Genomic DNA, 10779 nt, shown 5'->3' with positions numbered 1-10779 from the left:
GGCCCAGCCCCGGGCGGGCCCTGGCGGCTCGTTTGCATCCCGGGCCGGTCCGACCGGCTGGGCAGCCCTTCCCAGCCCGCCCGGGTGAGTCACGGCGCTGGCCCCTCCCACCCGCCTGGCCGCTGGCCTCGGCGCCATCCCAGCCTCTCTGGTGGGCCCATTGCACAGATGGCCACTGAGGCTCAGAGGTGGCAGCCGTCTTCGGGGGCGGGGAGGGCGGACGCGTGTTGGCTGCACCCGGTCAGGCAGCCCCAGGATGAAGGCATGGAATCTACCTCTTTCTAGAAGACGGGTGGTGCAGGAGCCCTGCTTGGGAGACCAGAGTCTGTCCCTGACTTACTGTAGGACCGCAGGCAAATCACTTTCCCTGCCTGGGCCTTAGTTTTCACTGGGCAAAGAACGGGCCCTGTCCTGGGAGTCGCTGGTCCTCCGTGCTGAGCAAGGCACTTTATTCCCCAGCCTTGGAGGTCTCTGTTCTCTCATTGGAAAATCAGGGATAATTGCTGGTTTCTATACCGAGACAGAATGACTCAAAGACAAAGTGTAGACCCGGGCGGGATCACACAGTAGGAGCTTTACATATCCTGGCTCTTGGTTACTGAGCCTCTTTAATGTGCCAGGAAGGACCCCTGGCCTCCTTTGTTTTGTCCTCCACATCTGGAAGTGGACTTGCCCTCAGCATCTGGGCGTGGTAGTCAGTGGGAACCCAGATTCCCGCTGGGGTCTCCATGCACGAGCCTTCCCCAGTGTGGCAGAGCTGTGGCTGCCTCCCAGGGCTTTCTCAGCCCGCAGAGCAGACCTTTGGGGAGCCTTGCGTGGGATCTGGGCAGCATCAGTTCATCGCTGCACCCCCAACCGCATGGGTCCGCGGCCTTCAGCCCAGGCGCTGGCTTGATATTCCCAATGCCAGATGTCCACTGAATGTGTGCCTTTCTGCACGTCTGTCCTAGTGCCAGCTGTGTGCCCTGTGTGTCAGACACCTGGGGCAGCACTCACGTTTCTGGAGTTTAGAGGATGTTAACACCAAAGGAAGGAGTGGAGCCATTTGAAACTGGGTCCGGGAAGCCCCTGGGGGTCCTGGCAGGCCGCCATTCAGGCAGGGCACCCTGCCTCAGCGGACATGCTTCCCAGTTACCTGCTGTCTGAAGGGGGACAGTGCTCTTCGGGGCAAAGCGGGGAGAAAGAGGTGGAAAGCAAGATGGGGGGCAGTTCGTGAAGCCACTGGGCTGATGCTCTTCTGGCTGGCATTTGAATCTTTATGTCCTTGGAGACAGCCTGTAGCAGGGCAGTTAGGCAGGACTTATCCACATTGTTAATGATCCCTTGTACTTGTGACCCAGCAATTCAACGTCAAGGTCTTCACCTTACGCACAGAAAAGTGCAAAGATACGTGTTGGCTGTTACAGATAAGCTGTTACTAAGCGCAAGCGGTAACACCAAAGTGATAACCAAGAGAGGTGTGGCTCCCAGGGAGAGGGAGGGAAAGATTTTGCTTTTTGTTTGACCCATGGCTATATTGCAGAAGTCTTATAGTGAGCATTTATTCATGTCTTGCTTTTGTGACGAGGAGAGAAAGAAAAAAAAACCTTTATCACCACCACCCTACTCCACTCCACCAACAACTTTCTCCTGACAAAGGCCACCCCCTCCCAGGGGCTGCCCTGAGGAGCACATGTGGTCACTGCAAGGTCAATGCCGAGTCTCTCATGTGTGACTGCATGTGGATTCTCCATCAGTATCAGGCGGTCGACTGTGACACCGCCCATCTGGGCCTTCTTGGAATTTGTCTGGGGACCTGGACCTCTTAAATGTATGTCTCTGCTTTCAGATACATAGATGAGGATCCTCTCTTTTTATTCTTGGAATAATACTGAGTCAAAGGTTATTATCCTGTTGTAAAGATGAGAAATTTGAGGCCCAGACAGGTAAAAGGCTTTTCAAACATCACACAGGATGTGGGTGCCTGGGTGGCTCAGTTGGTTAAGTGTCCGACTTCGATTTCAATTTGGCTCACGTCATGAACTCACGATTCTCAGGTCATGATCTCATCGTTTGTGAGTTCGAGGCCGTGTTGGTCTCGGTGCTGACAGCTCAGAGCCTGTAGCCTGCTTTGGATTCTGTGTCTCCTGCTCTCTCTGCCGCCCCCCGCCCCCCATGCTCTGTCTCTCTAAAAATAAATTAACAGGGGCGCCTGGGTGGCTCAGTTGGTTAAGCATCTGGCTTCAGCTCAGGTCATGATCTCACAGTTTGTGGGTTTGAATACTGCATCGGGCTCCATGCTGACAGCTAGCTTGGAGCCTGGAGCCTGCTTCAGATTCTGTGTCTCCCTCTCCCACTGACCCTCCCCTGCTCTCACTGTCTCTTTCTGTCTCTCAAAAATAAATAAAAAGCATTAAAGAAAAAAAAAACATTAAAAATAAAAAGATCACACAGCATGTATCAGTGGTTAGGGCTGAGACCTGTGTACTGCGTGCAGGACGGGACTGTGAGGGTGGGGAAAGGGGGGAGGGGAGCCCAAGCCTCCAGGGAGGGGCCTGTTATCCTCTGAGGAGGGTAAACTGCCTATCTGTTTCTTCCCAGATAATTTCCCAGCCATGGCCCAGGTTTAGCTACCTGAAGTTATTTCCATTTCTCTTCCTTATTGCCAAGTGGCCAAAGTCCAAGCCACCCCCTGTCCCTTGCCTCTTCCACACCCTTCAGTACACTGGCCTGAGCTTCTAGGAAGAAGCCTAGTCCAAGCTCTAGTTCCTGATCCTCTACCACCACACTGTGACATGCTGACAGCTCACTGCCATTCACTGGCCCTCAGTTTCCTCATCTGTCAAATGGGGGTAGTGATTCCCTTCTCTGCCTCCCAGATCTCTGTGGTGTAAATGACTTGAGTGGGTAGAAACCAGGCCAGAGAAAGGCGAGTAGTAATCCCCCCTCTTCCTGGAATATTTAACAAGCAGGTGTGACCCAGTGCACTTCAGCTGAAGGCTGGGTCTTCCCAGGGCATGGCCCCCCTGCTCGGCTGCTCAGCTCAAGAGAGGGCTCTGGCCCCTCTGATTATTCGAACACTTCCTCCATGTAAATAAAACAGTCATGCACAAACCCTACTATATTCTGGGGTGCCTAGGTGGCTCAGTCTGTTGAGCAACTGACCCTTGAATTCAGCTCAGGTCAGGATTGTGGGATGGAGCCCTGCGTGGAGCCCCTCGTCAGGCTCTGCGCTAAGCATGGAGTCCGTTTAGGATTGTCACTCTCTCTCTCCCTCTGCCCCTCTCCCCTGCTTGCTCCGGCTCTCTCTAATATAAAGTAAATAAATAATTAATAATAAAAAAAACCCTGGGGTGCCTGGGTGGTGCAGTTGGTTAAACATCCAACTCTTGATCTCAGCTCAGATCGTGATCTCACAGTTGGTGAGTTTGAGGCCCCCATCAGGTTCTGCGCTGATGGTGTGGAGCCTGCTTGGGATTCTGTCTTTTCTTCTCTCTGCCTCTACTGGCTTCTTCTTTCCCTTACTCTCTCTCTTTCTCTCTCTCTCCCCCTCAAAATAAATAAATAAACTTAAAAAAATTAAAACCCCTTACCATATTCTATTTTAGGTGTGTATATACATGTGCATAAAACAAAAAACCAACTGATCATGCCTGTCTGAGAGGAGGAGCCACTTAAAGAGGACTTTGGCATGTTTACAATGACATATGCTCAATGCTGTGAATGGGGCCATTTGTCATTTGTATTTTTTTCACTATCTTTTACTTAAAAAAAAATTCCAGGGACACCTGGGAGACTCAGTCGGTTAAGTGTCCGACTTCAGTTCAGGTCATGATTTCACAGTTTGTGGGTTTGAGCCCCACGTCGGGCTCTCTGCTGACAGCTCAGAGCCTGGAGCCTGCTTCAGATTCTGTGTCTTCCTCTCTTTCTGCCCCTCCCCCACTTGCTCTTTCTCTCTCTCTCAAAAATAAACATTAAAAAAATAAAAATTTTTTATTGTAGGAAGCTTGGAGGAAATAACGGGAAAGTATAAAGAAGAAATCAGAAGTACCCTTCCCTGCCCTCATGGACCACCCCCTGCACACTTTGGAGGGTCTTTTCCTGTGTCCATGTATCATTTTGTCCCTCTCTGACACTCCTGCGGTCTGTCTCTACTTTGCTGTCTCTTCTCCTCACGCTCATCTGTTGCCGTCCCTATCAGCCCCCTCCATCCATCAAGGACTTCAGAATTTCTGTCAGGCAATCTGTCCTAATGTCCTGCCAATCCATCCAAATGGCCCTCCAATACCCTTCCTTGACCTCCTTGGTGACCCTCATCATGACCTTGCCATCCTCTCTGGGGCCATGCCTTGAATGGTCCCCTCTGGACTCCCAGCCTCAAGGGTCCCCCAAAGCCCCCTCCTGCAGCATGCCTGCCTTCCGACTCCTAGCGCCTCATCCCCGGACTTCACAGAGGCCACTGGCCCATTCTATTTCCTACGGTTCAGCCAGCCTCTCCTGGCCGCTACCCAGCCAGCCTACACCCAAGGCTGAGCGTCCAAAGGCCAGCGCAGTGGCCCAGGTGAGAAATGCGCAGTGGAGCACTTGAACTTGAGGAGGACAGGGACACCTCCTTTCTCCTGCTCCCAGGTGCTCTCCAGCTCCTCATGGACCCCACTCTACCCCTCATCCTGCCCCTTTTGGCTAATTGCCCCTGTCTGCCTCTAAACACACCGAAGTCTCTTCAGATCCTGAGACAACACCATCTCCCCTGGACTCCCTTTACATTTTCACTCCTTTTTTCCCTTCCTCTCCAAGCTTCTGGAGTGACTTGTCCTTCTGTGCCGTCTCCGTCTTCTCAACTACCACCTCCTCATCCACAGCCATGGGCTTCCGTCCTCTGCTGGAAGAGCCCTGTCTGGGTTACCAGGACTTAACTCGGCCGAATCCGATGGAAACATTTCAGGGTGCGGCCGGTTATTCATCCCCCCTGCACTCTTAGGGCACGCTCCTCATTCCTGCTTGTTCCTTCTCAGTCTCCTTTGTGGACTTTTTTTTTTTACTTTATCTTATTTTAATTCCAGTATAGTGAACATGCAGTGGTTTATTCATTTCAGATGTACGATATAGTGATTCAACAGTTCTACACATTACCCCGCGCTCATCAAGATACGTGTCCTCTTAATCCCTTCACCTATCTGACTCATCCCTGCCACTCACCAACCCTCTGGCAACCACCAGTTTGTTCTCTGTAGTTAAGAGTCTGTGTTTTGGTTTATCTCTTTTTTTTTTGTTTGTTGCTTTGTTTTGTTTCTCCATGAGTGACATCATAGGTTATTTGTCTATCTCCTGCTGGCTTATTTTGCTTAGTGTTGTACTCTCTAGTTTCATCCTTGCTGTTGGGAATGGTCCTTTATGGATGTTTTGTGATCTGCTCTACCCTTAGACATTGGTAATCCTTTGTAGCCTTTCTGCTTCCTTTATTGTTCCCATTGGTTGGTTCATGTTGTCTCATGGCTCTCCTTTTATATGACAATTCTCAAATCGCCATCCCCAGACTACCTTCCCCGAGCATTAGACTCAAACAGCCAGTCTCCTGACCTTCCCACTGGTCATCCCAAGCTTGACAAGTATCAGCTGATTATTTCCTCTTTTCTCCCAAACTGCTGCTTGTATATTTTCTGTCTCGGTTGGTGGCCTCACAATGTACCCAAGTCAAAAACCTGGGAGTCATTTTTTTACTCTTCCCTCTCTTTCCTTTCTTTCTTTTTAAATATATATTTATTTTTGAGAGTGAGTAGGGGAGGGGTAGAGAGAGGGGACAGAGGATCCAAAGAGGGCTCTGTGCTGACAGCAGAGAGCTGGATGCGGGCCTGGAACTCATGAACCATGAGATCATGACCTAAGCTGAAGTCGGGGGCTTAACTGACTGAGCCACCCAGGCACCCCGCTTCCCTCTCTTTCCACACAGAGTCAGTCATCAAGTCCTGCCAAGTTACATCCTAAATGATTCTGTAGCAAGTGCTTTCCTCCTTGTCCCTACTACTATTGCCCTTGTTCATGTCATATCTCTCATCCCTGAGTTGTTTATCCACACACAGCTGGGTACTCTTCTTAAAGCATAAATCAGATTATGTCACTCTTCTGCTTAAAATCAGCGCCACAAAAGAAAATTTAAAAGACATAAATAAGTAGGGGGCGTCTGCCTGGCTCAGTTGGTTGAGCATCCGACTTTGACTCGAGTCATAATCTCAGTTTGTGAGTTCAGGCCCCACATCAGCCTCTGTGCTGTCATTGTGGAGCCCACTTCAGATCCTCTGTCCCCCTCTGTCTCTGTATCTCCCCTGCTTGTGCTCTTTCTTTCTAAAAAATAAATAAACATTAAAAAAAAAAGACATACTTAAATGGAAAGCCATCCCAGGCTCATGGATTTTAAGACTTAATATTGTTAGGATGGCAATTCTCCCCAGTTGATCTACAGATTTATTGTAACCCCTATCAAAAGCCAAGCTTCTCCTACTTTTGTTTTGCAGAAATTGACAAGATATCCTTAAATTCGTATGGACACGCCAAAGATCCAAAATAGCCAAAACAATCTTGAAAAAGAAACAGATTGGAGGAATTCAAAATTTACTCTACAGCTACAGTAATCAAGACAATCTGATACTGGGCATAAGATATATGTCAATGGAATAGATTTGAGAGTAAAAGCGTATAAAGAAACCAGAAATAAACTAGAACTAAAAATACATACATGGTCAACTGATTTTTGACAAGGGTATCAAGGTGATTTAAAGAAGAAAGGTAGGGCGCCTGCGTGGCTCAGTTGGTTAGGTGTCCAACTCTTGATTTTGGTTCAAGTCATGATCTCATGGTTTGTGAGATTGAATCTAGAGTGGAGCTCTGTGCTAACATTGAGGAGCCTGCCTGGGATTCTCTTTCTCCCTCTCTCTCTGTCCCTCCCCAGAACACATGCTCACTCTCTCAAAATAAATACACTTAAAAGAAGAAGAAGAAGAGTAAGGGCGCTAGGCTGGCTCAGTCAGTAGAGCTCATGACTCGATCTCAGGATTGGGAGTTCATGCCGCATGCAATCAACCATTGCCTTGAAGAAAATACATGTAAAGCATATATCTGATAAGGGCCTAGTATCCAGAATACATAAAGAACTATTACAACTCAACAGTAAAAATAGGCAAATAAAAAAGGTGAGAGATCTGAGTATTTCTCTAAAGAAGATATACAGGTGGCCAATGAGCACATGAAGATAGGGGTATGCAAATAAAAACCATAAGATACCGCTTCATCCTCACTAGGGTAGCTGGCTATAATAAAAAAGATAGACATAGCAAGGGTTGAGAATGTGGAGAAATCGGAACCGTCATGCACCACTGGAGGGAATGCAAAATGGTGCACCCACTCTGGAGAAGTTCGGCAGTTCCTCAAAATGTTAAACAGTTACCATGCAGCGGAGCTTTCCATTCCTAGGTATGTACCCAGGAGAAATGAAGATATATCTTCACACAAAAATTTGTACATGAAAGTTCAGAGCAACTTAATTCATAATTGCATCACCACATCCAAAACAGAAATCCATGCTCTCTGCATTTTTCCCTGTTACCATAGATGAAGTATGTTCTCTTGGGTCCTTTTTTTTTCCTTAGAGAGAGAGGGAGAGTGTGAGTGAAGAGAGGGGCAGAGGGAGAGAGAGAATCCCAAGCAGGCTCCATGCTCATTGCCGAGTGTCTAATATGGGGCGTGATCTCATGACTCTGGGACCCTGACCTGAGTGGAATTCAAGGGTCAGGCACTCAATCGACTGAATCACCCAGCTGCCCCTTCTTGGGTCTTTCTAAGGTAAGTTCTCTTCTTATCCAGGGCTCTGCTTCTGCAATTACATCCTTTCTTTCCTGCAACATCTAGTACTTCCTCACCAGTTAACACCCAGACATATCTCTACATCTGTGTATCTCCATCTCAATACAACACACACACACACACACACACACACACACACACACACACACACTGCCCCCAGACTCATTTCTCTGCATCCCATCCTGCTTCCTCAAATCTCATCATTTGGCAGAACTTCTTCTATCTGTAGCCTCAACGATTCTTCACCTCCTGTGGACGTCCATCTCTTGACTGACCCTTCATGATCGCATGCCTAAAGATTTGGGCAAAGACCTCTTTTCTTTGTCTACACCCTTTTTTCAGTGATCTCAGCCAGTCCCCTGGCTTTTATATTCTCAATATGTCAATGGCCCCTGTGCGTGTCTCCAGACTAAGTGCCAAACTTGTGTGCCCAGCTGCCTTCTTGTCATCTCGACTTGAATGCCTAATGGCCATCTAACCTTAATAGACTCACGAAGAGCTCTTGGTTCCTCTCCCCTCAATCCATTCTTCCCCTAGTCTCACTCATCTCAGTAAACAGCACCATCATTACCTACATGTTCAAGCCCAAAGCACGAAAGCCTTTCCTGATTCCTCCCTTTTACTCACTCTCCACAGTCTATCCACTTGCAAGTCCTGTCACCCTGTCTCCAAAATACGTATTATGTCAAACGGCTTCTCTCCATCTCCACTTCATCCAGCAGCCTCCTAGCTGGCCCCTCTCTCCCACCCCTACAACCCACTTTCTCCACAGCAACCATTTTCTCTCAAAAACGTAGTTCAGGTCATATAAAAACCCCCTTTAATTGCCTCCATAGGGCTTCACCATGGCCTGCAATGCCCAGCACTCCCTGGCTCCCCTCTACCTCTCTGGCTTCACGTCCTATCTCTCTCCCCTCAACTTCTACCCATCAGTCACGCTGCTCTTTCTTCCTTTCTTTCAATGCACCAAAGTTGGTTTAAAAAAATTTTTTTTAACATCTATTTATTTTTGAGACAGAGCAGAAGTGGGGAAGGGCAGAGAGAGAGACCGAGGCATGCGCGCGCATGCACACACACACACACACACACACACACACACACACACACACACACAGATAGAATCCGAAGCAGGCTCCAGGCTCTGAACTGTCAGCACAGAGCCCGACGTGGGGCTCGAACTCATGGATGCGAGATCATGACCTGAGCCAAAGTCAGAAGCTCAACCAACTGAGCCACCCAGGAGCCCCTAATCATCCTATTTTTGTTGCTTCTCCTTTTTTCAGTTTTATTAAGAAAGAATTGACATACATCACTATAGAAGGTGTAGGGTGTACAGAGTTTTATTTTCAAGGCATTTTTCTCTAGGTGGAATAATCTTATTTATTTATTAATTTTCAGTTCTTTCTACAAGAATGCTGGCCCTGTGAGAGCAGAGGCCTTAAGTATCCGGCATGTAGCTCATCACTCAATGCCCCGCACCTGGAACAGTATTGGGACATGTTTGGTGCTTGGTGCATATTTGTTAATGGATAAATAAAGCATTAAATCACTGCTCCTCAAAATGTGGTCTACAAACTTCTTAGCATCCGCCACATCTTTTCCGAGGCTCTGTGAAGTCAAAACTATTCTTGTTATAAATATGAAGATATTCTTTTGCCTTTTTGGTGGTGGGAAAGCCATGGTGGTACGACAGTCGGCCCCTTAGCATAGAGGCTCCAAGCTGTGTTTGAAATCAGTGCACTCTGAGGCACCTGGGTGGCTCAGTTGGTTGAGCATCCGACTTCAGCTCAGGTCATGATCTCACTGTCCGTGGATTCGAGCCCCGTGTCGGGCTCTGTGCTGACAGCTCAGAGCCTGGAGCTGCTTCAGATTCTGTGTCTCCCTCTCTTTCTCTGCCCCTCCTCTTGTCGTGCTGTCTCTCAAAAAAGAAAATCATTTTTTTTCTTACTGCCATGCATCCTCAGCAAAGGAAATAAGTACAGAAGTTTCATTCGAGAATGGCTTGGCTTCATGAGGGGCACCTGGGTGGCTCCGCTGGTTCAGCTGCTGAGTCTTGATTTCGGCTCAGGTCATGATCCAGTGGTTTGGTGGTTTGTGAGTTCAAGCCCCATGTTGGGCTTCATGCTGACAGTGCAGAGCCTGTTTGGGGTCCTCTCTCCTTCTCTCTGCCCCTCCTCCTTGTTTGTGCCCTCTCTGTCTCTGTCTCTGTCTCTCCCTCAAAATAAGTGAATAAACTTAGAGAAAAACTTCAAAGAAAGACTTGATGAAACAGTACAAATTATTAACTTTATTAAATCTCTACCCTTGACTATACTTCTTTGAAATATTTTGACAGGATGGGAAGAATTCTGCTATATGCCTCAGTACCATGGCTGTCTCAAAAAAAGCACTTGTGGAGTTGTTTGAGTTGCAAGTTGTACATCATTTTTACCTGAAAGAAGGATTGAAAGACAGATCATCGTTATGCAAATGTAGGGGTTTTTTTTCCCCAGACATTTTCTCTAATGAAAGAAGTAAGCCTATTGATCCAAGGGGAGAAATTGACAACATTTGGTGCTAATAATAAAATTTCAGCTTTTGAGTGAAAATTAGCTTTTTGGAATGTTTGTATCTACCACTGTGAGTTTAGTAGCTTTCCGATACTTAAGTACTTTTTTTTTAAAATTTTTTTTAATTTTTGAGAGAGAGAGAGACAGAGAGGGAGCAGGGAGGGGCAGAGAGAGAGGGAGACACAGAATCCCAAGCAGGCTCCAGGGTCTGGCTGTCAGCACAGAGCCCCATGTGGGGCTTGAATTCACAACTCATGAGATCATGACCTGAGCTGAAGTCGGATGCTTAACCAACTGAACCACCAGGAGCCCGTACTTAAGGACTTCTGATGAGCTCAATGGTGACATTAATGAATATAATTTCTTTAATATTGTATAGTAACATGTGTCGATA

The 10779-nt window shown here is 47.7% G+C and overlaps 1 long non-coding RNA gene across 1 annotated transcript in view; it reads left to right on the top strand.

The window, feature by feature from the left end:
* The window catches only part of LOC115298852, a 16041-nt gene extending 5654 nt beyond the window's left edge, over positions 1-10387 (top strand). The window contains exon 3 of the long non-coding RNA XR_003911869.1: positions 10172-10387. This is a non-coding gene — a long non-coding RNA (uncharacterized LOC115298852). The remainder of the gene's footprint in view (positions 1-10171) is intronic.
* The last annotated feature ends 392 nt before the right edge of the window (positions 10388-10779 follow it).

This window comes from Suricata suricatta, chromosome 8 (assembly GCF_006229205.1).
Source record: "Suricata suricatta isolate VVHF042 chromosome 8, meerkat_22Aug2017_6uvM2_HiC, whole genome shotgun sequence".
In the NCBI taxonomy this organism is placed as follows: Eukaryota; Metazoa; Chordata; class Mammalia; order Carnivora; family Herpestidae; genus Suricata; species Suricata suricatta.
This window is presented reverse-complemented; position numbering and strand designations above follow the sequence as displayed.